The sequence below is a fragment of the Sciurus carolinensis genome, chromosome 2, assembly GCF_902686445.1.
Source record: "Sciurus carolinensis chromosome 2, mSciCar1.2, whole genome shotgun sequence".
In the NCBI taxonomy this organism is placed as follows: Eukaryota; Metazoa; Chordata; class Mammalia; order Rodentia; family Sciuridae; genus Sciurus; species Sciurus carolinensis.
The window spans coordinates 169,012,368-169,039,524 of record NC_062214.1 but is presented as its reverse complement, the minus strand read 5'-3'; the positions used below and the strand labels follow the sequence as shown (position 1 = coordinate 169,039,524).

The 27,157-nt window shown below is 44.8% G+C and overlaps 1 protein-coding gene across 6 annotated transcripts in view; it reads left to right on the top strand.

Moving 5' to 3' along the window:
* The window catches only part of Slc8a3 (solute carrier family 8 member A3), a 134,551-nt gene that overhangs the window by 20,508 nt on the left and 86,886 nt on the right, over window positions 1–27,157 (top strand). The window lies entirely within an intron of this gene.

The following is a 27,157-nucleotide window of genomic DNA, read 5'->3' as shown; positions in this document are numbered from 1 at the left end:
CAACTTGGAACTTGAGAAAGTGATTAGAACTTGGCATTCTCTTTGAATGTCCATAACCATTTTTAGGGAGCAAGGCTGGCCGGCCCAGGTGGGATGAATCAGTATGGCTTGGGTGCTGGTGGTATCAGAACTCCCATAGCAGCAATGCCTGTCTCTAGTCTCAGGTCTAAGCCCCAAATTCTGGCTATGCAGTGAAGGAGAAGCCTCGTAACAATTGTGGGAGAAAGTACATCTTCTGTGCGGTCATCTCTTTTCAAGGTCTAGAACTCTCCTGTAGCAATCCCCTGGTTATTGCCCCACCAGTCCTTCAGAAGCCGTAGGTACTATGCTCCTATTGCCTTGATTACCTTAAGGCCCTTCCCAATGAACCTTCCTGCAAATTGGTCATTCTGTCCTTTTCTCAGATGGATATCTTTGAAAAAGAAAGCAGAGTGGCTTTCCCTAGGATTTTGCAGCTTTATGACTGGGTTAGACTTTCCGGGGAGGCCTAAAAGGATGGAGATGAGAACAGGAAACCTGTCTCTGAATTTTGGCTCCTGTCCACAAACAATAAGCAAGAGCAGGAGATGATGTCAAGAATAAAAGGGGAGATGTCAGGCTGCTCCAGGAACCTGTGAATTATACTTTCAGTGGGAAAGAAACCCTACAACAGTTAGAAGAGAGAGGGAAAGAGCTCATGGAAAAGGGGATCCATAGGCCCCAGGGAAAAGTGTCTGTAGAGCTGCTTCTTCCCAGGTCCAGTCTTGGGACAGTGCTCTAAAAGGGTTGAGTTCTGCTCGAAAATAAGCTGAATGACCAGGGAACTCTACCTCAGTCCTTACTTAATCTTTTCCTAATAATGTGACTTTGGGCAAATCCTTTAGTAACCCTGGAACTAAACCTTCTCCTATGCAAAGTGGGAATAAAGATACTTTCCTTGCCTGGAGGAAGGATCAGATCCTTTTGCAGTTCCTTCCAGCTTGAAGATTTTCTGAACCCTGGACACATATGCTCTGTGTAGGTCATAGTTGTATGAGCCAAAAATGGAGCAGGGGATATTGTCTCCTGAAGGGAAATAGCCATTGACAAATTGATTTATTAGAGCTCTGTTTAGTCATTTTGCTGGGAAGGATAATCATTTGTTAGCATAAGTAAAAACCTGTGCCTTCCAGAGAATACTATCCATTTATATATGCTCTGGGGAGAGTGTTCATACATATAAATGAAGCCCAGGCCCTTGCTGGGAAGACAAACTCCATGAAATTTCACACATTTATGGCAATGTTGGTATGTAAGAGCTTATTGTCAAGCGTCAAATAACATCAAGACTACAAAATTTGCCCTAATTCGATGAACTCATACTTTCTCTGATTCAGTACTTATCTCCCAATGGCATGGAAGGGTAGTTTATGGGAGATCACAGGGTTAACTCCCAATTTCCTCATTCTAAAAATAATAAATTATTTACCTAGGATCTCTGGATATGACTAAACCTTCCTCCAACTTATTTATGTTTGATTGTATAATATTTTGGGGTAAATGAGTTTGCGACTATCACTTCTGGGTGACATTTGTTCCAAAGGATGTCAACCTTTCATGCACAAAGTCCAGGTTTAGGGGAACAAATCTATGTTCTGATCTATTCATTTCATTATTTTAAAAAAATTTCTCTGTGGTTTGATCTTTTTAGGTTTCTTGCAGCAAAATGAGTCCCAAACCTGCTAGTCACTACCCAGGAGACTTTCAAGTGTAATTTTACCACTAGAGATAATATGTAGCAAAAGAACCACAGGCTCTAAGTACTCTGGGTTAGAATTCTGGCTCTACTGCTGACTTAACCATGTGGTTTGGGGAAATTGTATTAACCTATGAGGTCATTTTCTCATGGGTAAAATGGGGATAATGATCTCTCTCTTGCAGGGCTATTAAAATGATTGTGTGCAGTGTACCTGGTACATGTATGTGCTCAGTAAACACAGGCCTTAATAGTAACATTGATGAATTAGCAATATTTTTCAGAAGACATCCTGAGGTGATCAGGTTATTTGTATCTCTGTGTGACCCTAATTAATAAGAATGCTAATCTTCTGGTTACCATGAAGAGTCCTCACCTGAACTCATAAATGGTGAGAGCCAGAAAAGATCTTAGAAGATCTTCTAGAGTTGTGTTTCTCAAATGCTAATGTGCTTATCAACCACCCAGGGATCTCGATAAAGTACTGATTATAATTCAGAAGGTCTAGGGTAGGGCCTAAGATTGTGCTTTTCTAACAAGTTGCTGATACTGCTGGTTCCAATTTAGAATGAAAAGACTATAAAGCTCCTGACCAAACCATGAGACCCAGAGAAGAAAGTAGCTTTTCAAATGGCTTGCTTAATTGAGTCATGAATGCTTTCTATCCAATTCCAACTTTCAACCCCAGATTTGCAAGAACCCAGCTCTTACTAAGACCCTGCTAATTGCAACACCAATCTGGGAGCTGAAATTGAACCCTTCAGGATACTTGTAAAGAAGCTGCGTGATACTTGGAACAACCTTGCTTTCTAACCCCTCCCTCTTTCTGAGGATTTATTTGCCTTCCAAGCTTGGTAGTATTGTAACTTTTGTCTTTATCCTGGTCTTCCAGACAGAATCAAGTTATAGGTGGGCCAATGCTCTATCAATAATACTAGATCCATTAATAGTATTGAATTCATTTGCTTGGTTAAAGGTTTTACTTCTTCAAAGTTGTTCTTGGCAGCATGATAGAACAGAAAAGAATCAACTTTGGAATCTGACAAACAGATGTAAATCCATCACTCACCAGTTGTGTTAACTTTGAACTAGGTTCACTTCACTTGCCTGATTCCCAGACTTTTTTGCTGGAATGATAGAATAATATCTATCCTGGCAGGGAGTGATAACTAAATCCTGAGCTGGGGACATAGCTCACTGGTAGAGTGCTTGCATAGTGTACACAAGGCTCTAAAAAAGAAAATTAAATAGAAATATGAAAAAAATTCCCCTTGAGCACAGTGGCTCCCCATAGAAGGTGCTCAGTCATTCAACAAACACTAAATGTTTGCTATGTACTGGATACATGACTTGGCACAGGGATAAATTAATGAAGAAGACAAGCTAGCTCTTTATCTCTCAAGGATCTTATTTTCAGGAGAAGGGGATCCAGGTTTCTGCACCCATCTAAACATGGAAGAAGGATATAGTTGAGAGAGATTCAATAAAGGAGCATCAAGAGCTCAGCTATGTGTGTGACCGCACTGTAGAGTTAAAGGAACCTTCATTAAGGATGTAGAAGCCATGAAGGAGGAGCAGGGGTAGGAACATGATTAACCTACACCCAGGTTACAATAAGCCCTTGACATTTGCAAGTGACACTGTTGACATCTTCAGTCTAGATGAATCCCTGCATTTGTGACTGTCATACAGTACTTCACGAAGCATTGAGGCTTGAAAGACTACAGTCTACGGTAACAAAGAAGAGAACTCAATAACTCATGGAGATATGAGTTTTGCCTGCATGATAATTTCACTCATTAAGCAAGTGACTGGCTCCTATATCCCAGGCTCACAGCACGCTTCTGCAAAATAACAGATTATTGCAGCTCATGGACCTTTGGGGTCTCTGGGAATCGTCGAAGGCACAGATGTCAACTATGCAAATGCCAAGATCTACTATAATTAAATCGCATGGGCTTCCTTCAAAGAAGCAGTCAGTATTGGCTGTGCTGCACATTTTCCAACCGAATCAAGAAAAGCTGGCCGGTATCTGACCTCCCATTTGACAAATTATGAGGCTGAGATTTAGAAAGGGAAAGTGACTTGTCCAATATTACACAGCTACATATGAGAGGAAGTTACATTTGGAAAGGACTTTACCACACACATACCCTTTACTGGTTTGTACTTTTCCATTTTATCTTTTTATTTTTTTTAATAATTTTAGTTGTAAATGGATATAATACCTTTATCTTATTTATTTATTTTCATGTGGTGCTGAGGATGGAACCCAGAGCCTCACACATGCTAGGCGAGTGCTCTGCCACTGAGCTACAGCACCAGTCCTCCATTTTATCTTTATTCACCAGTAAAGTGTTAACTTCAGAAAGACTTGCAATTCAGGGAAAAAAGGAAAAATACATACTCTAGAAGAGCAAATCTAGGAGTATCATATGACTAGTATTTTAACTAAGAATAATAATACAGACTTTTTAAAGTCTTTTTGTGCACTTTGAGGCTGTTTAGGAGGGAAGATACTGAGTCCACAGAATTTTTTTTTTTTAAGTCTTAATTTTCTCTTGACTCTTCTGGCTCTGAAGGTCAAAGTTTCCTTATTCATTCACGAAGATGAAGGCCAGGGAAGCTTGAACAAAGCAAGGCAGGTGAGCCAGGACAAGCTTCCTGATTGTCTAGCCTTTCATCAACTTCCCAGATGTGCTGGATGAGGCAGAAGCCTTCTCTGTTGGTTACGCCCCATCAACTCCATAAGGAAGGTATCAGAGGTTGAGCTGTGGTCTCCAACTTATTCAGATGTTGTTACCTTATTGTTGTTGTTTCTAAAGAGAGACTAAGCTTCACTCCCAGAATCTAGTCTGAAGTCCTGGCAGAAAGCCCATAACATATAATGGATTGTTGAAGAAAGAGAGCTCCTTGATCTGCAAATTGAACAAGGTCCCCATATTTAAATTCTGCACAGCCTAGAAGCATCTGCAAGAATCAAATGTTTTGAGGATTGTGCTAAATAACTATGAAGGAAAGCACTAGGTAAATATTAGGTAAATACTAGGCATGACAGTTACCACTCATGGGAATTAAATTCTTGTGGCTACCACCTACCGGGTACCCAAGTAAGAAATTAGTCATAAGTAGAGAAAAATTTGAAGTTGAAAGTGGAGTTACTTATTATGGAAAATTTTGTTTTTCTGAAAACTTAGTGATGTCTAGATATGGGCGTATAATAAGATCAGTCATTGATTTGACACTATCATCCTTACCCTCCCTAGGTACAGGTAGGCATGTAGAGAAACGATTTAGCTCCTCTGCCCTTACCTAAACCCTGTGCAGTTACCATTCAGTGGGTTGGATTCCTGAAGAACCAGTTATTTTTGAGCTAGACAGCACTCTGTAGTAGGTTCTCAAGTTGATACTTTCAAAATAAATGGCATCTTGATAGTAACTGAATACTCCAAATATGGCAGAATATGGCTGTAAAGTAATTCATGGATTACAACCACCATTTTAGTACTCCATTTTCCTCCAGAACTTTGGGCCTTGATTTGTTGACCTTTTGCATTTCTCCTTGTGTTTGCCACATGACCTTCACTGACCCCACCCCCATCTTCTTTTTTCTGGGTGGCAGTCACTCAGGACAGGTTCTACCACCACCATAGGAGCTAACCATGACCCAGCTGCAAGTTCTCACATTTGTTCACTGTTTCCCTGCTGGTACCTTACTTCCTGTTCGTAACCTATTTTCTTGCACTCGCTTTCTCTTGGAAACATTCTTTGCTGCAGCCTTTCTTTTCTACTGTGTGTCCTGCAGGGGCCGCAGAGCCTCTGCTGGGGTCTCCGCTCCTCTCGCGCTCAGGGCCTTCCTCCTCAAGGCCTTCGGCCACGTCTACTCCTCTAATGTGATCCAATTCCCAATATTCCCTTCCGTCTCGCTGTTGGTCTCCGCACTTGGGTTGCCTTCTGTCCTCTGTCTGATCTTTGCCTTCTAGTGATCAAGAAGGAGCCAGGAGAGTATCCGTTCAGGAAGCCTGTCATTTGCACAGCAAGCACCAGCTTCACGATGGCACCAAGAAGATGGACATCTCCCGGGAAACAAGCCGTTCCTGGTGCCTCTCCTTCTCCCTCCATCATAAAGCATTTGCCTGACTCTCTGTGGACCCAGAAAGATTTCATTGCAAGGATCCCCCATAGGCTGGGACGGAGGCAGCTCTGGGGACTGCCTTCTCTCTCCAGCGCGCTCCCGCCGGGGCCACGTGGTCTCTGTCTCCTGGCATCACTGTTTTTCTGTGATGCACTGTTTTTCTGTGAACTCCTCCTTTATTGCTGCTAACTTGTAGGGTTGCCTCACAAACCAACGTTTCTCTTTCCATATGTGCTTTCAACTCCTATCTGGAATGTTCTTTCTAATTTTCTAGCTCATATTCTTAAGAGAGGGAATCTGAACTTTTTTCAATTTGGTCACATCAGAGGCCAGTCATGTGTTCATCCCCAGGTTGGTTGTCAAATACTTCTTCCTCCCACCGCCCCCCCAGATAATCTACATAAATGGATGACAGAAAATACAGTCAATGTGAGAATCCCCTGATAAGCTATATAAGTAGTTGTACTTACACATAGTGGTGGGCAACGTCGCTTTTGAAGGGAGTCTCACGTGACATAGGCACCTGTCACCTCTGAACCTGCACAGTGGGTAGGTTTGTAGAGCACTGGTTTTATAGTGGCCTGTGCTGGGACAGTGGGCTGGAAGAATGAGAGTCCTAGACCTACCGCACACATCAGGCTGCCCACAGGCTCCACAGCCAGGACTAAACTGGCCTTTGCCCAGATCAACAGTGATGCTGAGTGGCATGAATCTCAAGGCTACTAGGGTCATCTCTCCCCCCTTACCCTTGGCTGGTCTGTCCTCTCCGGGACACTAGCGTCAGCAGATAATCTGCTCTCATTTTCAGGTATGCTATTTGGGTATTGAGTCACATTCAAAACCTTTTCCTGGGTTTGAGTTTCCAGAGCAGCCTGTGTTCCAGATGAAGACAGAAAACTTCCCTGGCTCTCATGCCTGCCAGGGACAGAGTGGTAGCTCTCCTGCAGTTTCTCCCTCTCTACCCCTCCCCTGCTAGACAGCTGGTCGTCTTGACTCAGCTGGAGCCAGCAGGCACCCCCTCTTTATCCTAGGAGCTGCAATTCGAGGCCTTTCCAGGAATTCTCTGAAGCCAGAGTACTCTTCTGTATAGTTGACACCATGTGTGGCTCTATCAGGTGTCCACATCCCAGAACCCAGGGTTCAGGTGGAAAATAAGACTTTCCTTTTGTGTCAGTTCCATTCAACAAGTAGTGGTTATCCAGGGGACCATGTTGGAGAGGATTGTGAGGCTGTATCTGGGTTCAGCAGGAGACGAGAGACAAGAAGTTCAAATATCTGCCAACCCCAGTGCTGGGACGAGAGGGAGAAAGAACTTCAGTCAGTGGAGAGACTAGGAGATTCTATTTCATTGGATGTGTCAGTATTAAATAGACACTCTCTCACCAGTCCTGGGCCAATCCTAATGCCAGAAAAAAACCTCCTTGAATCACTCCTGTCTGTATCCTACATCACACAGAAGAACCTTCTTTATTCCCTAGATTAATCCACAGGGACATAATCCCCTTTGGACACAAGAAGCAGATAATTTCCTTATCTGATTAGAATCTTCCAGAACCCCTTCTAACCTATTGGGTTTCATAAACTAGATCAAGATTCCCAAATCTCTCCTATCAGAGGTCATTTTCATTATCTGCCCCTTCCTGGGGAACCTGTGTTTTAGAAGATTATTAGCTAGTAATTAATGATTTCCATTTTTTTCTTATACAATATAGCAAAAGATAACTAGTGTTACCATGATGAATTAATATAATTCTAATCAAAGCAGAGAGTAGTGACATCTTAATTAACCTCTGTGGACTGTTGGAAGAATATATGCTATCTATTTGGGGGGCGTCGAGAGTAGAATGAATACAGCCAAGAGCTGACTGTCAGAGAAACTAACTGATATAAAAATCTTCGACAACACTAGGCTGTAATTGTTTAAAGTTGTTATGATGAGGCTAACCCTGTAGGGAGATCAGAATGTTCTAGAGAGAATGGGCACAGTGTTGATTACCAGTGGTGTTCAAACCTTTGAGAAGGCTTACTATTATTGCTGTCATTTTTCTTACCTAATAAGACTTCTAATATTTATAGGAAAACAAAATTCTACCTGTAAAAGTCGAAGGATTTTGTCATCATGTTAGGGCTACTATCAGTATTTCATCCAGATTAGGTAACAGAGTCTAAGAAAAAGAAAATAATTGGCCCCAGAACACAGGACTCTCAAGTGTAAGTGGACATCCTCTGATTCTACTTGCACATTCTTTCTGCCATGTTACACACGTCAGCATCGGGGTGAGGTCGGGAAGTGAAAGCAGCAGATCCCCTTTGTCTCATGCAGAAGCAGCTCAGAGTGCCTCCCATATTTCTTCCTTAATAGCAAGGGTTGGCTTCTCTCATTTTAATTCAGGGACAACTGGGCCCAGGGAATTCAGCAAAGGTCAAATAAACTTAATGCCCAACCCAGAAGTCTGGATTCATCACCCTTGACTGCTGGCTTAGACCCACCTTTGCCCAGGCCAGGCCCTGGAAGGTTCTTGGTGTGCCACTTCCTCACCAGGAACTGCCAACAGATGATACTGTGGCTGTTGCCTGGGGGAGAGGCTGAGGCTGGCGTAGGACCATGTGGTCAGATCCAGGGGGCTTCTTGATGCTACATCCATGGTGTCTGAAGGCAGCCAGGGCCAGGGATTAGAGGGGGTGATGATAATGGGGAGCAGGGGGTCTCTGCTGCTGCCCCAGGAGAGCCTCTGCCAGCCCTCCACATCAGCGAGGCCAGAGCACCAGAAGAGTGGAGGTGTTGGGGCGGGATGGATGTCTACCACTCAGTGTGCAAAAGCAGCTGTGGGCTGAGCACAGTGAGAATGTCACCGTCCCTGAGGGAGAAGACCAGTGTGTCTGAGAGTTGCTATGGACGGAACCAGCAAGGGTTGTGGCCACACAGGGCGAACCTCCCTGCCTTTTGTTAGGGATGCAGTTTGATGTCGTCTTGGTGATTCGGGTACACCTCCTCCTTCAGCCCATGCGGAAGGACTTGTTAAGATGAATGACCAGTCGGGCACGGTGGCACTTGCCTGTCTTCCCAGCAACTCAGGAGGCTGAGGTGGAGGATCACAAGTTTAAGGCCAGCCTGGGCAACTTAGAAAGGCCCTATCTCAAAATAGAAATTAAAAAAGGAACTTGGGCTCAGCAGTTGCGTGCCTCTGGGTTCAATCACAAGTACTGCCAAAAAAAAAAAAAAAAAAAAAAAAAAAGGGAGAAGGAGGAGGGATGAATGGCTACCCGACTTTGACTGTGGGGTACACACAGATAGAAGTGGAAGGTGGCCCCAGGAGTAAATGGTCCCCACCCAGGCCACCCCAGTGGTCCTCACTGCAGTTCAGTAGAGCACCCAGTTCTACCCCCATGTCTAGTGGGATGCCTCACACACCACAGGGCTACAGTTAATGTCCCATGCATGAAGGAACAGTGAGCAAGTGACTTCCTGGCCCATCCCCTGCCTAGGTACCACCTCCAGGTTGCATTAAGCCCAGGGAGTCCTAGGATTTGGTCATGCCCCTCAGACATCAGGACTAGGAAGGGCCCATCATTCTCCGCTCTCTGTCCCTTCTTCCTCTCCTCTCCGTTTCAGAGAGACCCACACAGCCCACTGCACTGGCATCCCCGAGCCCCTGCCCAGCCCAACCCCTGACGGGCACCAGTGCTTCAGAGGGGCTGTTCCTGTACAGCTGGGCTACCTCTGAGCCTGGGCTGCCTTTGATGCTCAGGAGACACTCTGGAATTCAATTAAGCATTTCCTCCAGGGAGCATGTAATTATGTCCTATCTGCGCCTTGTAATGACAGCCCCCTGCCACTGCACAGGGAGCTGCCCCGCTCAGCTGCCCAGAACCTTTCCCTGGGAGGGAACTAATCTGCTTAGCCCAGATTGGACACAGTTCTGTGCGATCTGAATGCCTCTGAAATGAGTCTGCACTAGCAGAACAGGCCTGTCTTGCAGGAACCCAGTGTTCCCTCAGTCCTGCTCTGCTCTTGGCCATGAGCTCTCCTCTGTCCAGGGCTGTCCTTGATGCGTGAGAGGCCGAGCAAGCAGGAGAGTTCCACTCTCTTCTCGTGGCACATCCCCTTAGACAAGCACTCCTGAGAGGTGGAAAGAAGAGAAGGAAGACTGAAGGCTTTGCCTGTTGTTCGTTAGTTTGGGAGACAGCATTTTGTCTGGGTAGTTCCAATGCTGAGCGGGGGAGGGAGTGGGGAGGGCACCTTCTCTGCCTTAAGCTGTGGGGAGGGTTGCCTTCGTTTTCTGTGCGATTCTTTTTGCTCGATTCCTGTGCAACTTTTGGGTGCATGGGGGGTGCCCCAGTCTGCTGTGGACACTGCTCAGGGGTCTTCCTCTCCCCCACCACACTGGGAAGCACAGCCCCGGTATATTTGAGTCTTCCTCTTGAGAAACCCAAAGGGTTTTCTAACCATTGTCTGGGCTCTGCTTCAAATTCCAGTGTCAAACCACACCCTGTTGAATAGTGTCTGTTCGTCCCCAATTCACATGCACGGGAATATCAGAATGTGGCCTTATTTGGAAGTAGGAACCTTGCATGTGTAATTAGTTATGATAAAGTTACACTGGATTAGGGGACCTTAGATCCTGTGACGAGCTTCCTTATGAGAATGTCATGTCAAGATGCGGGGGGGGGGTGGGGTGGGTGGGTCATGTGATAGCAAAGATGGAAGTGATACAGCCAGGGGACCCCAAGGATTGAATAAACAGGGGACATTGGGAGAGAGGTATGGAACAGATTTTCCCTCAGAACTTCTAGAAGGAATTGCCCCTGCCAAGGCCTTGTTCTGATTTCTAACCTTCAGACTTGAGATAATAAATTTCAGTTGTCTTAACCCCACCAAGTTTGTGATAATTTGTTGTCGTAGCTACAGACACGAGTACACAATCCCTGCCCAACACCTCCTCCACCCTTCACTGTGTGAGTTGGGACCTCACTGCTCTGGTCACTACGGTCTGAGGGGGAGAAGAGTCTCCTGGGGGCGTTGTTGTCCCTCTGGACGCAGATCCTCAGCCCTCAAGGCAGGAGGAGGCCAGAGCTCCTGGTTCCATGAGGTCTCTGATTGCAAACCTCTTCAATTCCTGTTTGTAAATAGATGAGGGTCCAAAGATTGAAATATCCACTTTCTCTAGTCCATACTCAGGTCAGTTTGGTCACTTTGTCACAGCTGCTATAATGGCCTCTGCTGCCATCGTCCCGTCTCCTCAGCCCTTCTGCCTTCACAATTACTAAACAACCGCCAGCTGTTCCTGTCCCCGTCCAGGATCTGCCTTCTCATTTCTGCCCTTCCGCCCTTCCACACAGCTACGCTTCGGGCTACCGAACGCAACATCCTACAGTGAAGTTCAGATCCTCCATCCTGTGAGTGGGGAGACAGAGCAAGGCCCCCTGTCTTTTTGGAGTTCCTTGGTGCTGAGCACCTGGTCCTGAGCCTCAGGTGTTACTGCTTGTCCTGAGTCACAGATACGTTACCTCCTTCTCTCTGCAGAGGGAGGCAGGCCTGGCTGAGGTACAACTGAAAACGCCTTGGCGAAGCCAGGGGTAACTGAGGTCTCGGGTGGTCTGTGATGAAAGGAGGGCACTACTGGTAGGTGGGTAGGGATGCTGATTGAGCATCGGGGGTCCCGTGGTATTTTGCTTTATTTTCACAGCAAAATCACCAGTCACAGAACCGGGACAGCAACTGCGTGGGTTGAAGCCCATATACACTTAGGCGTTGATAGAGCAGCGTGAGCAAATGCGTGGACCTGTTGTCAGACAGATGGAGGTGGAGTCTCGGCTCGGCTACTTACTGGTGGTGACCTAACCTTTCACTTGACTCGTTTGCACAGTGAGGCTACTAATGGTGCCTACCTCAGGTTGTGGTGACAATTGAATACAATCATGCAATAGAAGACACCACACAGTGTCTTGTCTCAATTACTCACTGGGGCGTGATATGCTAGGTATCAGTTAAGTCACTGGTAGAACCTCAGCTGTGTCGCAGCCGTTCTGACCAGCCTGGACCAGCGATTGCTCTTGTTCCCCCATCAGTAATTGGATTCCCTTCGTATACCCAAGGTTAGCTTTTAGGAAGAGACAGATGATCTAAAGATAGAAAGTCAAAGAATATTGTCTAGAGGAGCGAAATGTCATCATTGGGGCTTTCTTTGACGATGTCAGAGAACATGACAAGCTGCTCCCTAAGGAGAGAGCAGCCCCAGGCCAGGGCACAAGGTGACCTTGAGGCTGACTCCTCTGCATCCTGATGCGGGCTTTATCTGGCTTGCTTGGGAGACGATGAGAAAGTAAGAAGGAACGCAGAGAGTGAAGCAGAACAAAAGGAAGAAGGACTAAGGAGGATGGGCAAAGCCTTTCTCCTCTCAACCATAATTACATGTGAAATCACTTGCCAGTGGGACTCTGGGGCTGGAAAAGCTACAATAATTACAGGACCGGCTCCAGAGAGCTCCTGGGCATGTCTCTGAGCAGCACACAGGCAGTATGGAGACCTGTCTCAGTGAACCTACCTCTCAGGCCCTATGGCAGGTTCCCTCCTCCTGGGAGCCCATCCATGGCCACGAGGCTTCCACAGATCAAGTGTGGCTTCTGAGTGGAGTCACATGGATGGGCCTGTGTGACGCAAACCTCAGACGGAGACGCCTGATCTTGATGGCCAAGTGTCCTCAGCCCTCTCATTGCTCTGTTGGCGGGGGTGGGGGCTGGCCTCCCTCTTACAACCCCCAAAGAGGAAGTTCTGTGACTAAAGAATTATCTGTTTTTTTCCCCACCTGATTCTGGTTTTCCCGATAAGGCAGGGCCATATGCCTTTCCTTTTTTATTTTTTTAAATTTATTTATTTTTTTAGTATTTGGAGAATACTCACCCTTGTCTTCATCTTACCAAAGGAAGACAGCTTTCTGTCATCTAATGCAGTGTCAAATAATAATATTGCCATTCACTGAGTACTGACGGTGTACATGCCAGGTACTATCTATCGCAAGGGTGTGACGTTATGTATGAACCTTACACCGAGCCTGCAATGGTGACCCCTGCCAGCCCTGACCACTCTGCCTGCGTTTCCCTTTCAGAGCACAGTTCGTCACAACGTTGAAGACAGAAACGTGCAGGTGGGGTCTGGGTCTCCTAGGTGTTCATCTTCCCTTGCCCGCAGTCTCCAGGCTTTGGAACGTGAATGCCATCCCTGATGTGGCTTTCCTGGCTCTGAACGCCCAGGTGTTGGGTCTGGGCACTGATAGTGGCCCCCTCACATCTCTTCCCACTAAGAAGTCCTTCCCTGCAGAACGCTTGGCTTCTGCCCTGCCACTGGCCGCTGACGTGGCCCTGGTCTAACCACTGGGTAAACCTCATTCCTGCACATACTAGTTAAGTCATGTGTAATTGCTATTTTTGAACATCAAAAACATAATCACTCTGGCAATTTTGTGTGGTTTATCCAACACTAGAGCCTCAGTGTTCTGTAAACTCTGCTGCTCCCGAGCTCCACTGGCTATTCCCTAAACCAGAGGAGGTAACATACTCGCTCGCACCCATCTCCCATCTCCCAACACTGAGTGGACCCCCACCTTTTCCACTGGACACAGTTGCTGCCACCTCCTAAAGCTAGAAACTCCCTTTGTGGCAGTCCTTGGCTATTATATCTGAATGTTCCATATCCCTTTCCTCAAAAGAAAACAACAACAACAACAATTCCTTGCTGCCGTCACCATCCCATACCAACCAACTAGCAAGGAAGCAAACAAGGAACAAAATGTGGCACTACGTGGTACAAAGGGGAGGAACACCCGTTTTGGAGGCAGGTGGACTTGTGTTTGCACCCTGACTCTGCCACCCTTCAGTTGCATGTTTGGGTTTTCTGTTGCTGTGTCACTAATTGCCATGAATAACACTATTTATTATCTGTCAGTGTCCATAAATCAGCAATCCGGACACAACTTAGCTGTAGTTAGGGTGTTGGGTGGGCACGTTCTCTTATCTCAATCTTGGAGGTTCCTTTTCCAGCCTCAGGTGGTTTTTAACAGAAGTAATTTCCTTGTAGATATAGAACTAATGGATTGCTTTCTTTTTTAAAACTTTTATTTATTTATTAATTTCATTTACCTTTTTGACAGTGATAAATATTTTTAAAAATTCTTTTCATACATGTATATATGTCTGTCTCAATCTACCATCCTTCCCATCCCCAACCACCCCACAATTCCCCTCACTCCCCTCTGTACAATCCAAAGTTCCTTCATTCTTCCCTACCCACCCCCCACTATAGATCAGCATCCACTTATCAGAGAAAACATTCAATCTTTGGTTTTTTGGGATTGGCTTATTTCACTTAGCATGATGTTCTCCAGTTCCATCCATTTACCTACAAATGCCATAATTTCATTCTTCTTTAAGGCTGAGTAATATTCCACTGGCATATCTACCACATTTTCTTTGTCCATTCATCTGTTGAAGGGTCTCTAGGTTGGTTCCATAGTTTTGCTACTGTGAATTGACCTGATAAAAACACTGATGTGGCTGCATCACTGTAGTATGCTGATTTTAAGTCCTTTGGGTATAAACCAAGGAGTGGGATAGCTGGGTCAAATGGTGGTTCCATTCCAAGTTTCCTTAGGAATCTCCATACTGCTTTCCAAAGTGGTTGTACCAATCTGCAGTCCCACCAACAGTGTATGAGTGTACCTTTTTCCCTTGTTAATACTTATTATTGCTTGTATTCTTGATAATTGCCATTTTGACTGGAGTGAGATGAAATCATAGAGCAGTTTTGATTTGCATTTCTCCAATTGCAAGAGATATAATTTTTCATATGTTTGTTGATTGATTGCATTTCTTCTTCTGTGAATTGTCTGTTCAGTTCCTTAACCCATTTATTGATGGGGTTATTTGTTTTTGTTTTTGTTTTTTTTTTTGGTGTTAAGTTTTTTGAGTTCTTTATATATCTTGGAGATTAGCCCTCTATCTTAGGTGCATGTGGTAAAGATTTTTTTCCCATTCTCTAGGTTCTCTCTTCAAATTATTGATTGTTTCCTTTGCTGAGAAGAACCTTTTTAGTTTGAATTCATGCCATTTATTGATTCTTAATTTTACTTCTTGTACTTTGGGAGTCTTGTTAAGGAAGTCAGGTCCTAGGCCAACATGATGAAGATTTGGTCCTACCTTTTTTTTTTTTTCTATTAGGTATAGGGTATCTGTTTTAGTCCCCAACTTTGATCTACTTTGAGTTAACTTTTTTGTAGGGTGAGAGATAGAGGCTTAATTTCATTTTGTTACATATGGATTTCTAGTTTTCCCAGCACCATTTGTTGAATAGGCTTCCTTTTCTCCAATGTATGTTTTTGGCACCTTTGGTATGAAATAACTGTATTTATGTGGGTTTGTCTCTGTGTCTTCTATTTTGTGACATTGGCCTACATGTCTGTCTTGGTGCCAATACCATGTTGTTTTTGTTACTATTGCTCTCTAGTATAGTTTAAGGTCTAGTAGTGTGATGCCTCCTGCTTCACTTTTCTTGCTAAGGATTGTCTTGATTATTCTGTGTCTCTTATTTTTCCAAATGAATTTTATGATTGCTTTTTCTATTTCTATGAAGAATGTCATTGGGATTTTAATGGGAATTGCATTGAATCTGAATAACACTTTTGGTAGTGTGGCCATTCTGACAGTATTAATTCTGACATGGCTTACTTTTTCATGGCCAATAGGAGAGAGAATCTCTCAGTGCTTTTAAAGGGTTCATTTGATTAGTCCAGGCACATTTAGGATGCTTTGCCTTAAAACCAAGGTTTAAAAGTCATCTAGTAAGGGAACCTAATATCTACAAAATCCCCTCACCTTTGCCATGTTACATAATCTTGACATGTAATCATGACCATGTTTGTAAGTCTCACTCTCACTTGAAGAAGAAGATTGATTATATAGAGCATAGGCAGGGAGGAGGTGAAAGAATCTCAGGGCCACCTTAGGATTCTGCCTCCCATGCTACAGGCAAAATGGCTAATCACTCTGAGGTTCATTTTTCTTACCTGGATAAAAAACAGGCAATAAGACCAGCCATCTGAGGCTATTATGAAGACTGAATGATATAATGTTGGAAAAGTCTAGCAGATAGTACTGTTAGTCTATTCTCTATTACTGTAACAAAATACCCTAAGGCAGGCTAACTATTAAGAAAAGACATTTATTTGTTACAGTTTGGAAACTGAAAGTCCAGGATGAGGTAGCCTCATTGGTTTAGCCACTAGCAAGGGCCTAACACTAGATGACGGTGTTGTGGCAGGGATACGTGGGAGAGGGAAGGTACACATCACAAGACAGAAAGCCAGAGACTGATTCAGAGGTTAGGATCAGGTTTTATTACAACTTGCTTTCAAGAAAACTTGGGGGTCCCAGGAGAACTTTCTTATTCCTTCTGAGGGCAGTTTCTCCAGTGTCCTTCCAGTAAATTCCATCTCTTAAAGGTCCCACCACTGCTTACATTGCCACACTAGGAACCTAGCCACCAATGTGACCCCAGGAAGAACACAACAACCATATCCAACTCATTATGTATAACAATTCTCCATCTCTTCCTTTTTTTTTGTTGTTGTTGTTCACCTATCCTCTAGTCTCAGTGACTTGAAATACCATATAAAACCATTTCAACTAGCCAAAATTATACCCCAAAATACAGTAATTAGTAGTTATATTCTATAAAGTTAATGTAAACACTGAATCAGTGAATAGCGAAGCACTCTTTCTGGGAGAAATATATGACTAGGTTCTTGTGAGCTTCTAGCTATAACATTTTTATCAACTGCTCAATACATCACCTTATCATATATGTGTTTCTGTTTAAAGACATTCTGTTTAATATATATTGCTGATTTATTGACTTTTTTACTTATGTGTAACAACACTATAACTCATGCCTGAGTGAAGTTGATCAAACACACATATTTTCTCTTAGTGCCCATCACAGACTTTTTGCCCTTGAAAATGCTAGCTAGTCCTTTAGAACTTCAAAGATGATTTTAAATGAGAAAATCATCAACAAAAGACACAAAAATGTGAAAAGCATGCCATTAAATAGACTGAAACAAGGACACTTCCTTGCAGCAGAAGAGCTAAAACAGGAAGATAGAATATCGCCTCGACTGATGTTATGGTTTTGATCTGGAGTATCTCCCAAAGGCTCATGTACTTCAAGACCTGGTTTCCAAGGCAGCCACATCCACAGGTGGGGCTTTTGGGAAGTGATTAGATCATGGGGGCTCTGACCTCATCAGTGGATTAAGTCATTGACAACTAACTGGCTATGGGAGGTGGGATACAGTTGGAGGAAGCTGGTCAATGGGGATGTGGCCTGGAAGGGTTTGTTTTTATTGTCTCAGTGATTTCCTCTCCCTTTTTCTACTTCTCAATTGCCATGAGCTAAGTATCTTTCCCCCACTGTTCTCTTTCTCTAACATGTTCTGCCTCACCTCAGGCCCAAAGTAATAGAACCAATCAATCATAGGCTGAACCCTCTGAAACCTTGAGCCAGAACAAATCTTTCCTCTTCTAAGTTGTTCTTGTCATATATTTTGGTCACAGTAATGAAAAGATAACTAACACAGAAAGTTGATATTGAAAAGTAGTGCTATTGCTGGGACTATACCTGACCACGTGGTTAAGAAGTCTTCAGAACTGGTTTGCAGGAGGAATTGTAAAAGTTTGGAGATTCATGTTAGAGAAACCTTAGAATGTTATAAGTGGAGCTTTGTGGATGATTCTGTTGTGATCTTGTAAGACCAAAATGCTGATAGGACTACAGTAAAGACTGGACTCATGAGGTTTCAGATGGAATGAGGTCTCTTTTGGAAATTGGACTAATGGCCATTCATGTTGCATTCTGAACTTATTTACATTTTGTCTATGCCCGGAGATTTTGTGTGAGACTGAATTTAAAGACAATGGACAAACTAATCTGGTGGAGGAAATTTCAAAGCAACATAGCATTCTGCCAGTGGGTATTACTGTCAGTATTTAGCCAGGTTTACAGTGAGAATTGGGAGCAAAAAAAGCAGAGCATAAATATTTGAAAAACTTGGAGTCTGGCCCGAAAGATGCATGTAAAATTGAGACTAGGAAGAGGTGGTTGATGAAGAGATTAGTGCCATTAAAGAGAAACCAAGTACTTTGCATTGAGACAATAGGAAAGGTGCCTTGAGGGCATCTCAGGATTGGCCAGACCCCACCCATTGCAGGCTCAAGTGTATAAAAGTGAAAACGCATTTGAGAGATCTTTCTTTGGAAAGAGAGTACTAGGGCCATGTAGGAAGTGGTTTCCCCAGGACTTGTTTCATAATATTCAGTCATCCAGGTACTCAGAGACCACTGCAATCATGGCACAAAGGGGCCTGGCTACTGCTTCTGCTGGTGGCAGACCATGGCATCATCTGCATGGTATTGGTTTTGCAGGCATGAACAATGTAAAAGTTATGGGGTCATGGAGACTTCCACCCAGACTATAAAGAAAAGAATTGGAGACCAGGCAGTGTGTAGCAGGGTTGGAATCCTTGTGGGCATCCCCTGATAGGGTAGTATGTGTAGCTGTGAGGATAAGGACAAAGTTGCAATGGGGACCCCAGAAATTTAGAGATTCCAGGAACATGGAATGTCCACAGAGGAAAACTGCAGGCAGCAAGCAGAGCCAGCCCAAAAAAGAGACTGTGTAGGCTACAGGCAGTAAGGCCATGGGGCGAGGCTACCCAAGTCCTTTGGAACCCACATCTCCCCACCACTTGCCCCAGATGCCAGACATGGAGCTACTGGACTTGTTTACTATGCTGGATTTCAGTCTTGCTTTGGTCCTATCTCTTCTTTGTATGACCTCATTCCTCCCTCTTGAAATGTGAATGTTTACTATGGGTCATTGTGTATTGAAAGCATGTAACTTTTTTATTTTTACAGGGGATCACAACCAAAAGTTTGCCTTGAGTTTCAGAGGAGACATTAGACTTGGACCTTTGAACAATCTAGAACTGTTAATAAGGAGACTCTTGCAGATAGACTACATGCATATTGCATTGTGAGATAGTCATGAGCCTTTGGGAGCCAAGGGTGAAATACTATGGTTTTGATCCAAAATGTCCCCCAAAGGCTCATATACTTAAAGACTTGGTCCCCAGTGCAGATATCCAGAGATGAGACTTTTGGGAAGTTGTTGGATTATGAGGGCTCTGCCCTTATCAGTCGATGAATCCATTGATAGCTGAGTGGGAGGCAGAACAGAGCTGGAAGAAGTCGGTCACTGTGGGCATGCCTTGGAAGGGTTTATCTCCTCTTGGTCCCTTCTTCCCTCTTTCTCTGCTTCACAGCTACCGTGAGCTAAGTAGCTTTCCTTTGCCACAGCATTCCACCATGATGTTCTGCTTCAGCTGAGACCCAAAGCAATGGAACTGGCTGACCATGGACTGACTCCTCTGAAATCTTGAGCCAGAATAAATCTTTCCTCCTCTAAATTGTTCTTTTTAGGTATTTTGGTCACAGTGGTGAAAAGCTAATACAATTGAACAGGTGGGGAGCTAGAGCCAGGTAAGAAGCAAGGACCTTTTCCCGTGGTGGTCCTCATTGAGGAGCAATCATTTCCTCAATACATTTTGCAACTCTTCGAGGTGACATTTGGAAGGGGAAACTGTCTCACCAACCCAAAGCCTCATTTGTCGGTTATTCAGTACTGAGAGAGAAAATGTGCTGTTGAACCCATTTAAAGACAGGGACTCAGCACCCCCAGCTCACTGCAGATCCAGATTTCTGTCAAAGGTAATTTGGCTTGAACTTCCCAGCCATGGAGCTGTCCATGGGGCAGATTCTCCACTGCCTGGAATGCCAAGACATCCTCCGCAGCCCTTGCACCCAGCAGAACACTGATGGGCAACACACCAGCCAGCAGCTAGAGCTGTGCTGAGTGAGGTGCCTTTTTCTTCCTCTCCTCTGTCTGAGAGGAAGATTGCTACTGGCCAGGTCTGGTGGAGGCTTTGAAACTGATTCAGTGTGGACCAGAAGACATTTATCCAGAGTCTCCTCATATTCTGACACTTTGGGACGAGCTGTCTCTAAGCCTTCCTTCCTTCTGCTCATCCGCTTTACAACCAGCATCCCTGAGTCCCCGTCTTTGAGCCTTCTCATTGGTTACCAATGGTATTGGAAACCAACGCCTGCCCCCACTGACCACAGATCATTAGAACTGGCAGCAGCCGCTGTCTGCTGGTGTGTAGAGGCTGGAGGGCCCAAAATGGGGCTGATTTCAGCGCTGGGGACAGAGTGGAGTCAGGGGCAGGTGAGTTCATTTGTTTCTTTTGCGTGCCCCCTTCTTCCCACACACACTTTTACTACACCAAAGGAAAACAGAAAACAGTGTTCTGTTTGACAGCATTGCTATCTTTGGGTTCCAAGCCTGTCATCTGTGGGGAGCCCTCCTATATAATCAGTTGGCAAAACAGAGCAGAATCCTGTGCTTTGTAGCTGATACAGCGAGGAAGCATCTCTACTGAGGGGGCTGGGAATCTATTTCCTTCCCTAAAAAATTAAATAGCAAAGCTGATTCCATATTTAGGAATTACACTTAGGTGCAGGTGTGGGCGGTCAGGCACCAACCAAACACAGCTGGCACCACTGTCTGTTCTCTGCAGTGATGTATCGAATTTAATAATGGAGGTCTATGACATTCAGAGTCATTCAGGGACTTTGTGTAAAAATGGATATGTGAAGGACTCGGAAGTGGGTGAGGAATGAATCCCCCCCCCCAATACTTTTTCAATTCTGAAGCCAAATAATCAAGCCTTCACAAAAAGAAAGGGAAAAAAAAAGTTGAAAAGGGTTTACTCTAAGAATTTCTGTGCTTCCTGTGAACCACATCTTATAATAAGCACTCTGCTTTTTCATTTCACACATAGTCAGCAAATATGATCTCTGAGTAAGTTCAGGGCATGGGGCTAAAAGGGGTGACCAAATGTCTTCATTTAACAAAGTCCAACCGAGCACCTGCCGGGGCCAGCACCATGCCTTTGCTGTCACGTAAAGATTAATGAAAGAGTGTGTCAGACCTGAAAGCGCTTGCACTTTATCAGGAGACATCAAACGAGTGAGCCAACAAAATGACGCTGCCATGGTAGATAGAGTCCCCATGTTCTGGGAGTTGGCAGACTGGTTAGGAAGGTAAGACATAGACCTAGGAGAACAAAAATAACCGCCGAAACAGTAACAGAGGAGTGCCGTGGACCACTGAAATATACAGACTATGGTTACTGTAACAATTCATTTAAAAAGAGCTTAGGAGCTGGGAACGATCCAAGAGACTTCCTTTTGGAAGTAGGTTAGGAGCCAAATCTTGAAGGGTGAATTACTTTTGTTTCTTACCTCTCATAAAAAGTCTTTGTGTCAAGTGGAAGTGAACGGGAAAGGCTGTGGAACCGATGGCGGAATGATTTTCTGGCATCAGAATCCGATTCTTCAGCTGAATTTACTCTTCCAGCCCACTTCGCTGGGTCCCTCCTGTGTGCTGAGCAGTCCGTCCGAGAGTGGGGCTATGCGGAGGAATCGGACACAGTCCCAGTCCCTGTGGGGCTCAGAGTCCAGCCGGAGAAACACACTGATAGACAGACAGAGACAATAGGATGAGGTAAGCACTGGAGAAGAGGGCGACCATGGCCCCCGGGGGACTCACAAGAGGGCAAGACTACCCTGGGGGAGGGAGAGCAAGATGAAGCATGGGTGCAGGGGTAGGATTTGCAGATTCACCAAGGATAAGCAAGCACTAGGATTCTTGTCACCACCAACAGGCAGGCCATTGGGATGGCTCTACACAGCCCAGGGACAGTAGTAGATGGGCACCCTTTTCAGAGAGAAGAGGTAAAAGGAAGTCTGTCACACTGTGAGGTCAGCCAGGGAGAAGAGAGCACTGCTCCAGGAAAGGTCCCAGGTCCTGGAGACTTGAGGGAATATCAGGGACAACTCTCTGGGCGAGTAATATTTCTTAAATGATAGGATTTAATGTCTGGTGGTATACAGTATTTGATTTACAGTATTCAATAAGACTAGAGATTATCCCCTTGATGTCTCCTCCAACGCCTCACCTTTCTTCTGAGGACCGCACGTGTTGTTGACAAGTATAAAAGGTTAGAGGAGGGATTCATGAGCTCTTTTGTCCTGTCGAAGAAGTTCATTGATCGAAGCATATGTTCACACTCCATTTATGAACTGCTGCTTTGGAGCCCCGCTTCTGCTACCATATGCGGGAACTAAGCTCTCCAGCCAGAGTTTAAATCTCCACGCTGTCATTTATTAGCTACACTTTGGCAAATCACCTCAACCATTAGCACTGGAGCACAGGGGTTAGATTATGCTTTAGAGACAAATTTCAAGGATCTGACTCTTTCATTTGCTAGCTATGTGGCTTTGGGCAATGTGTCAACCTAGCTATGTCTCCTCTTTTGCCCACACAGTGGGTGCATATACCAGTGTCTACATGTAGCTTTGCAGTAAGGTGTAAATGGGTTAAATGTGTTGAATACACCTCAAATGCTGTCCTTGCAATGGTAAGTTCTTGATAAATGTTCATTAAAGCCAACCAGCACACAAACTTCATAGCCAGGATTAATGGAAAGAGTCCATGAGAGAATATGTTTAAAGCACCTGGCACCATACCTAACCCAGAGTAAGGGCTCAATAAATTGGTGGTTGTTATGATCAGTGTTGTCATCATCCTCTCCTTCATACACTTCAGGTTTTTGTAGCTGCTTCACAGAGCGATGTTCTAGTAGAAGCATTCGTTGATTTATCTGAGCCTCTACTGTGCATGTGGACTTTTTCCTGTCCTTTATTAGTGTACAGTCTAGTTGGGGAGATGTAATCAACTGGAAAGGGAGCTAACAATAATCAGAGCAATTTGCAGTCAATTCCAAGTGCTGAACATAGAAGGTTCTTCAAGATTTCACTGATGCTGTAGAAGGTCCAAGGATGAGTGCACCTTGAACCAGGCCTTTAGGCAAAGGGATGAAAGAATTAGTAATTAATGCACACCTACATCACCTACTAGACCATAAGCAAAAGTATTATCAAATCTTCATTATCCTGTGTTAAGTCTTCATACACTTCATACGAAGTGTATGAAGAAGAGGATGGTGATAACACTGATCATAACAACAACTAATTTATTGAGCACTTACTCTGGGTTAGGTATGGTGCCAGGTACTTCCTCCATTTTATAGAGGAGTAAAGTAAATTTCAGACACATAGGATCATTTGCCCTGATCCTGAGGTGTGGGGTGGAGCTAAACAGCACCTGGAGTTGGTGGCCAGGGAAAATGGGGAGGTGATGTTCTATAGGAGTTAAGAGCAGGGATGACCACTCCTGTGTGGTTTTTGGCAAGTTATTTTATCTCTTTAACCCTTAGTTTCCTCATCTGTATACATATACATCTCGTAGGGCTATACGTATACAGTGGTATTATGTATGTGTAACTAGTTCATTAGGCAGACTGCACTCAGCAGGTGTAATCCTGGCAGGTTTATTTTTCTCTTGATTCACTGTCTCCAGAAGTTTTATGTTGAATTTCCCTCCCTCTCTAGAATGCACACCTTAAGTTTATACCTTAATGACGAATTGGGCAGGATCTGTGATTTACTGGCAAGTTTTGTTGTTAAGAATCATTCTTCCTGCTTAGTTCAAATCACCAACCTCAAAACTTATGTGAAAGTCCCTCCTCTGATATTAACCAGGTTCAGGACTCCAGGGATTTGCAGGCAGATGAGGAATTTCCAGTGTGATCTACTGCCTGATTTCTCCTCCTCCTCCCCACACCTCCCCCTCCATCCTTGTAGCACCAAGTGGGCATGGTCTGCCTCTGTGACAAGCACCCTTCTAGGGTGAAACTTCTAGTTTGGGGGGTTAGAGAGTGGGAATAGGAGAAACAGCTGGGGTTGCCACTCGCTGGCTTCCACCGGCTGTGGACAGCTTCACCGCAGCCTTCTGCCACTGTGGACCCTCTCAGAGGGAGACAACCATACTTTCCTTAGGTCAAGTTCATTCCTCCATCCCTTCTCCCATGGGTGGTCATCTTCTTGGCCCAGCAGTTCCCTGGGCAGGCTCATAGCTTTTCCCCACCCTGTAGCCTCTATGTCCAACTCTGTGGCGCTAGGGGACTCTCTGGGTTCCTCTTTCCTACCTCTGAGATCCAGAGGTACTGGGGGTCGAGAGAGGGTCTTTGTGACTCCTCTGCAGGCACTTTACTGTCTCTCCTCGCCCATCTGCTGTACCACTCCAGCCGGGCCTCCTGCTGGGAGGAGGCTGCAGCTATGAATCCCCGTGATCTCATATGCCCCCAAAGCCTTGAGCTCATACCAGCAGTCTTAGGGACTCTGCCCTTTTCAATGGCAGCAGGAAAGAGAGCATGAGAAGAACCAGCTGGGAGAGAATACCAGTTCCCTTTTTAGAGGTGCCCCAATCCAATTCCTCATGCCCCCTTCACCTGATTTGTTAGCAATGAGAGGAGACACATCTCAAAACCTCCCCTCTGGTCAACAAGTCAGGCATCCCTTTTCTCTCCTCTGTTTTATAGACTGAAAAGAGGGCACTGCTGGAGTCATGGCTGGAGGTGACAGAGCCAACTCTGCTGCCTTTTGCTGAGTCCTGAGAGAGGTGTCTGTCCTCAGCTGCTGGCTGCTGTCTTAAGTCTGGGGAGACTTAAGGCCTGTTTGCCTCAGCTCTGCATGCCAATTGCCCATGCTGGGAGAGCAGGAATGTTCCGTCCAACGCCCTGTTAAATATGTAATGCATATTAGCACAGTGCCTGGCACTGGGCAGGTGTTTCCTAAGTGGTAGCCAATGGTAGGCCTGCTATATTATTTTCCTTTTTGCTTTGCCACCAAGGTGGCTAAGACCATGTGCTTGTCCCCAAATAGCAAGATAAACAGAGGACTGAGACTGTGGTCTTCTCTGCCCTGTGTCCTCATCCCACCCAGGAGTCTGGAAGGCAGTGCCTAGACATGCTCATTCCTCAAATGTTTATTGAAGTCTACTTTTGTCAAGCACCACACAGCCAGAGAGACCACGTTTTCCAAACTCTCCATCAAGGCACATGGCTAGTTAACTTGAAGTACGGAGTCCAAGGAGGGAGAAGGTTGTTATAAGTAGAGCTCCAAGTCCTCACCTTCCAGGGTCTTAGAGTCAACGCAGTGAAGGCAGAAGTTTGAATTAGGATTCAAAGTATCTGATCCAGATGAGGGAAACAGTGGCTGTACTATGAGCTCAGAGCAGGAAGAAACCCCCGGCTCAAAGAAGGACCCGTCACATCTAAGCTGCTTCGTAACCTGGTGGGAATCACACATAATCATTCCCTCATTCTTTCCTTCATCCAGAAAAGATGTCTTGAGCCCCTATTATGTGCAAAGCGCTCTCCTGCAGCCTGAAGGTGCAGCCATGAACAAAAGCAGATGGAATTGCCGCCCTGTGGAACTTGCATGCTCGTGACTGAAGCCCCTTCTCGGTGGCTGTTCTCTTTATCTGAGAAGCCACAGGCTGCCCTGCAATCTCGATGCGGATCGCTCCAGAGTCATGCAGATCGTTGGCATGCCGGCCACCCAACTGAGCAATTAGGGGTGTGACCATTGGTAGTACAAACAGGGACACCCCCTTCCCTCCTGCCTTCCTGCTAAAACCAAGATCTCAGGGAAATCTCCACCTACTTCCCCTTACTGAGGAGCAACAGGAAAGGCAGCTGGAGGGACCTGAGGGGAGTGGTGGACTGAGGCCTTGTGGAAGTGAATCCTTGCCTGACACAGAGAACCAGATTTGCCTCAAAGGACAAACCCTCCACCATTCTCCCCTAAGAAGGGCAATTCAACATCACATTTTCCCCCAGAGGGTCAAATTAGCAAGGTTTTGATGTCAAAAAACAAACAAACAAACAAACAAACAAAAACAAAGCCCAACCAACCAAACAAGCAAACAAAAAAACACCAGCTCCCAAAGCAGGCTGATGGGTTGGTGGGTTGTTTTTTGGTGCAGATCATAGTATGTGCATCTAACCTTGAACGAGGGGTTGAGGCTGGAGTATATATTGAGAACTTGCCCACCACTGGGAGGGTGGTACAAAGAAGCACCTTTGTGTTTTCAGAACAGAAGTCACAGTTGTGTCTCAATACCTACTAAGCCAATAACCACAGAGCTGAGTTTTCACAAATTATGAATGAGGAGATCACTGCTCATTTTATAGATTGGCTTACCACAGGATTCCTTTTAGGTGGCCAGTTCCCTCAGTATTTTAAAAATATGATTTGGTTTATAAAAAAATTGATATATAAACAAGATTTTAAAAATATATTCTCAGAAAAAAAAATATGTTCTCAGCCTGAACTAACAGAAAAAAGTATGTGTCTTAAGTCTTAGAGGCTGGTTTCTAATTCTCTTCCTGATTCCTACCAGGTAGGTTATCACCTGCATTGATAGTCCTTCTGTGCTTCATAGCAGGTGTTCAAATCTGTTGGTGTCCTTCCTTCAGTGAAGGAGATGTAGTGAGATGCTCTTGAGTGTAGCATTCATTCCTCCATTCCTTTGCTTTCAGGTCATATGCCTTGAGTACCTTCTATGTGCTTGGAGTAAATCTAGGCTTAAGCTGAGGTTCTTTTTTAGACCTGTTCCCTGAGCTTCGTCCACCACCATAGCTTTCTCTTGACTCCATTATCTGTGCCTTCTATGTGCCACGCACTGTGAAAAATGCCAAGGGTATTTGGGGGACAAACTCTTTCCAGACAGTGACTATGAACTTGACTTAGAACAATAATCTCACCCCATACTCTTATGAAGTTTGCATTCTAGAAGAGTAAAGTAAGCAGACAGCTAAAAGCAATTATAGAATTTTAGGGTGAGGTGGGGGCTGTGAGGGAACTAAGCCCATGTAGGTATGATGGTCTGCAAAGGCCTCACCAGAGTGATGGCATTTAAAGCAAAACCAAAAAAGATGAGAAGATGTCAATTACACGAAGAGCTGGGAAGAGCAAAGGTCTACAGAAAAGGTCAAGTACATGCAACATCTTTGAAGGTGACATGAGCTTAGTGTGTTCTAGAACCTGGAGAAAAGTCAGTTGACTGAGGGAGTAGGCAGAAGCCTTAGCACACAGGTTCTCAGGAGCCATGAGGATTAGTTTCTAGCATTGCATACACTTGGTGGCTTAAAGCAACAGAACTACAATGTCTCTACATTCTGAAAGCTAGACATCTGAAATCAAGGTGTTGGTAGGACCATGAACCTTCT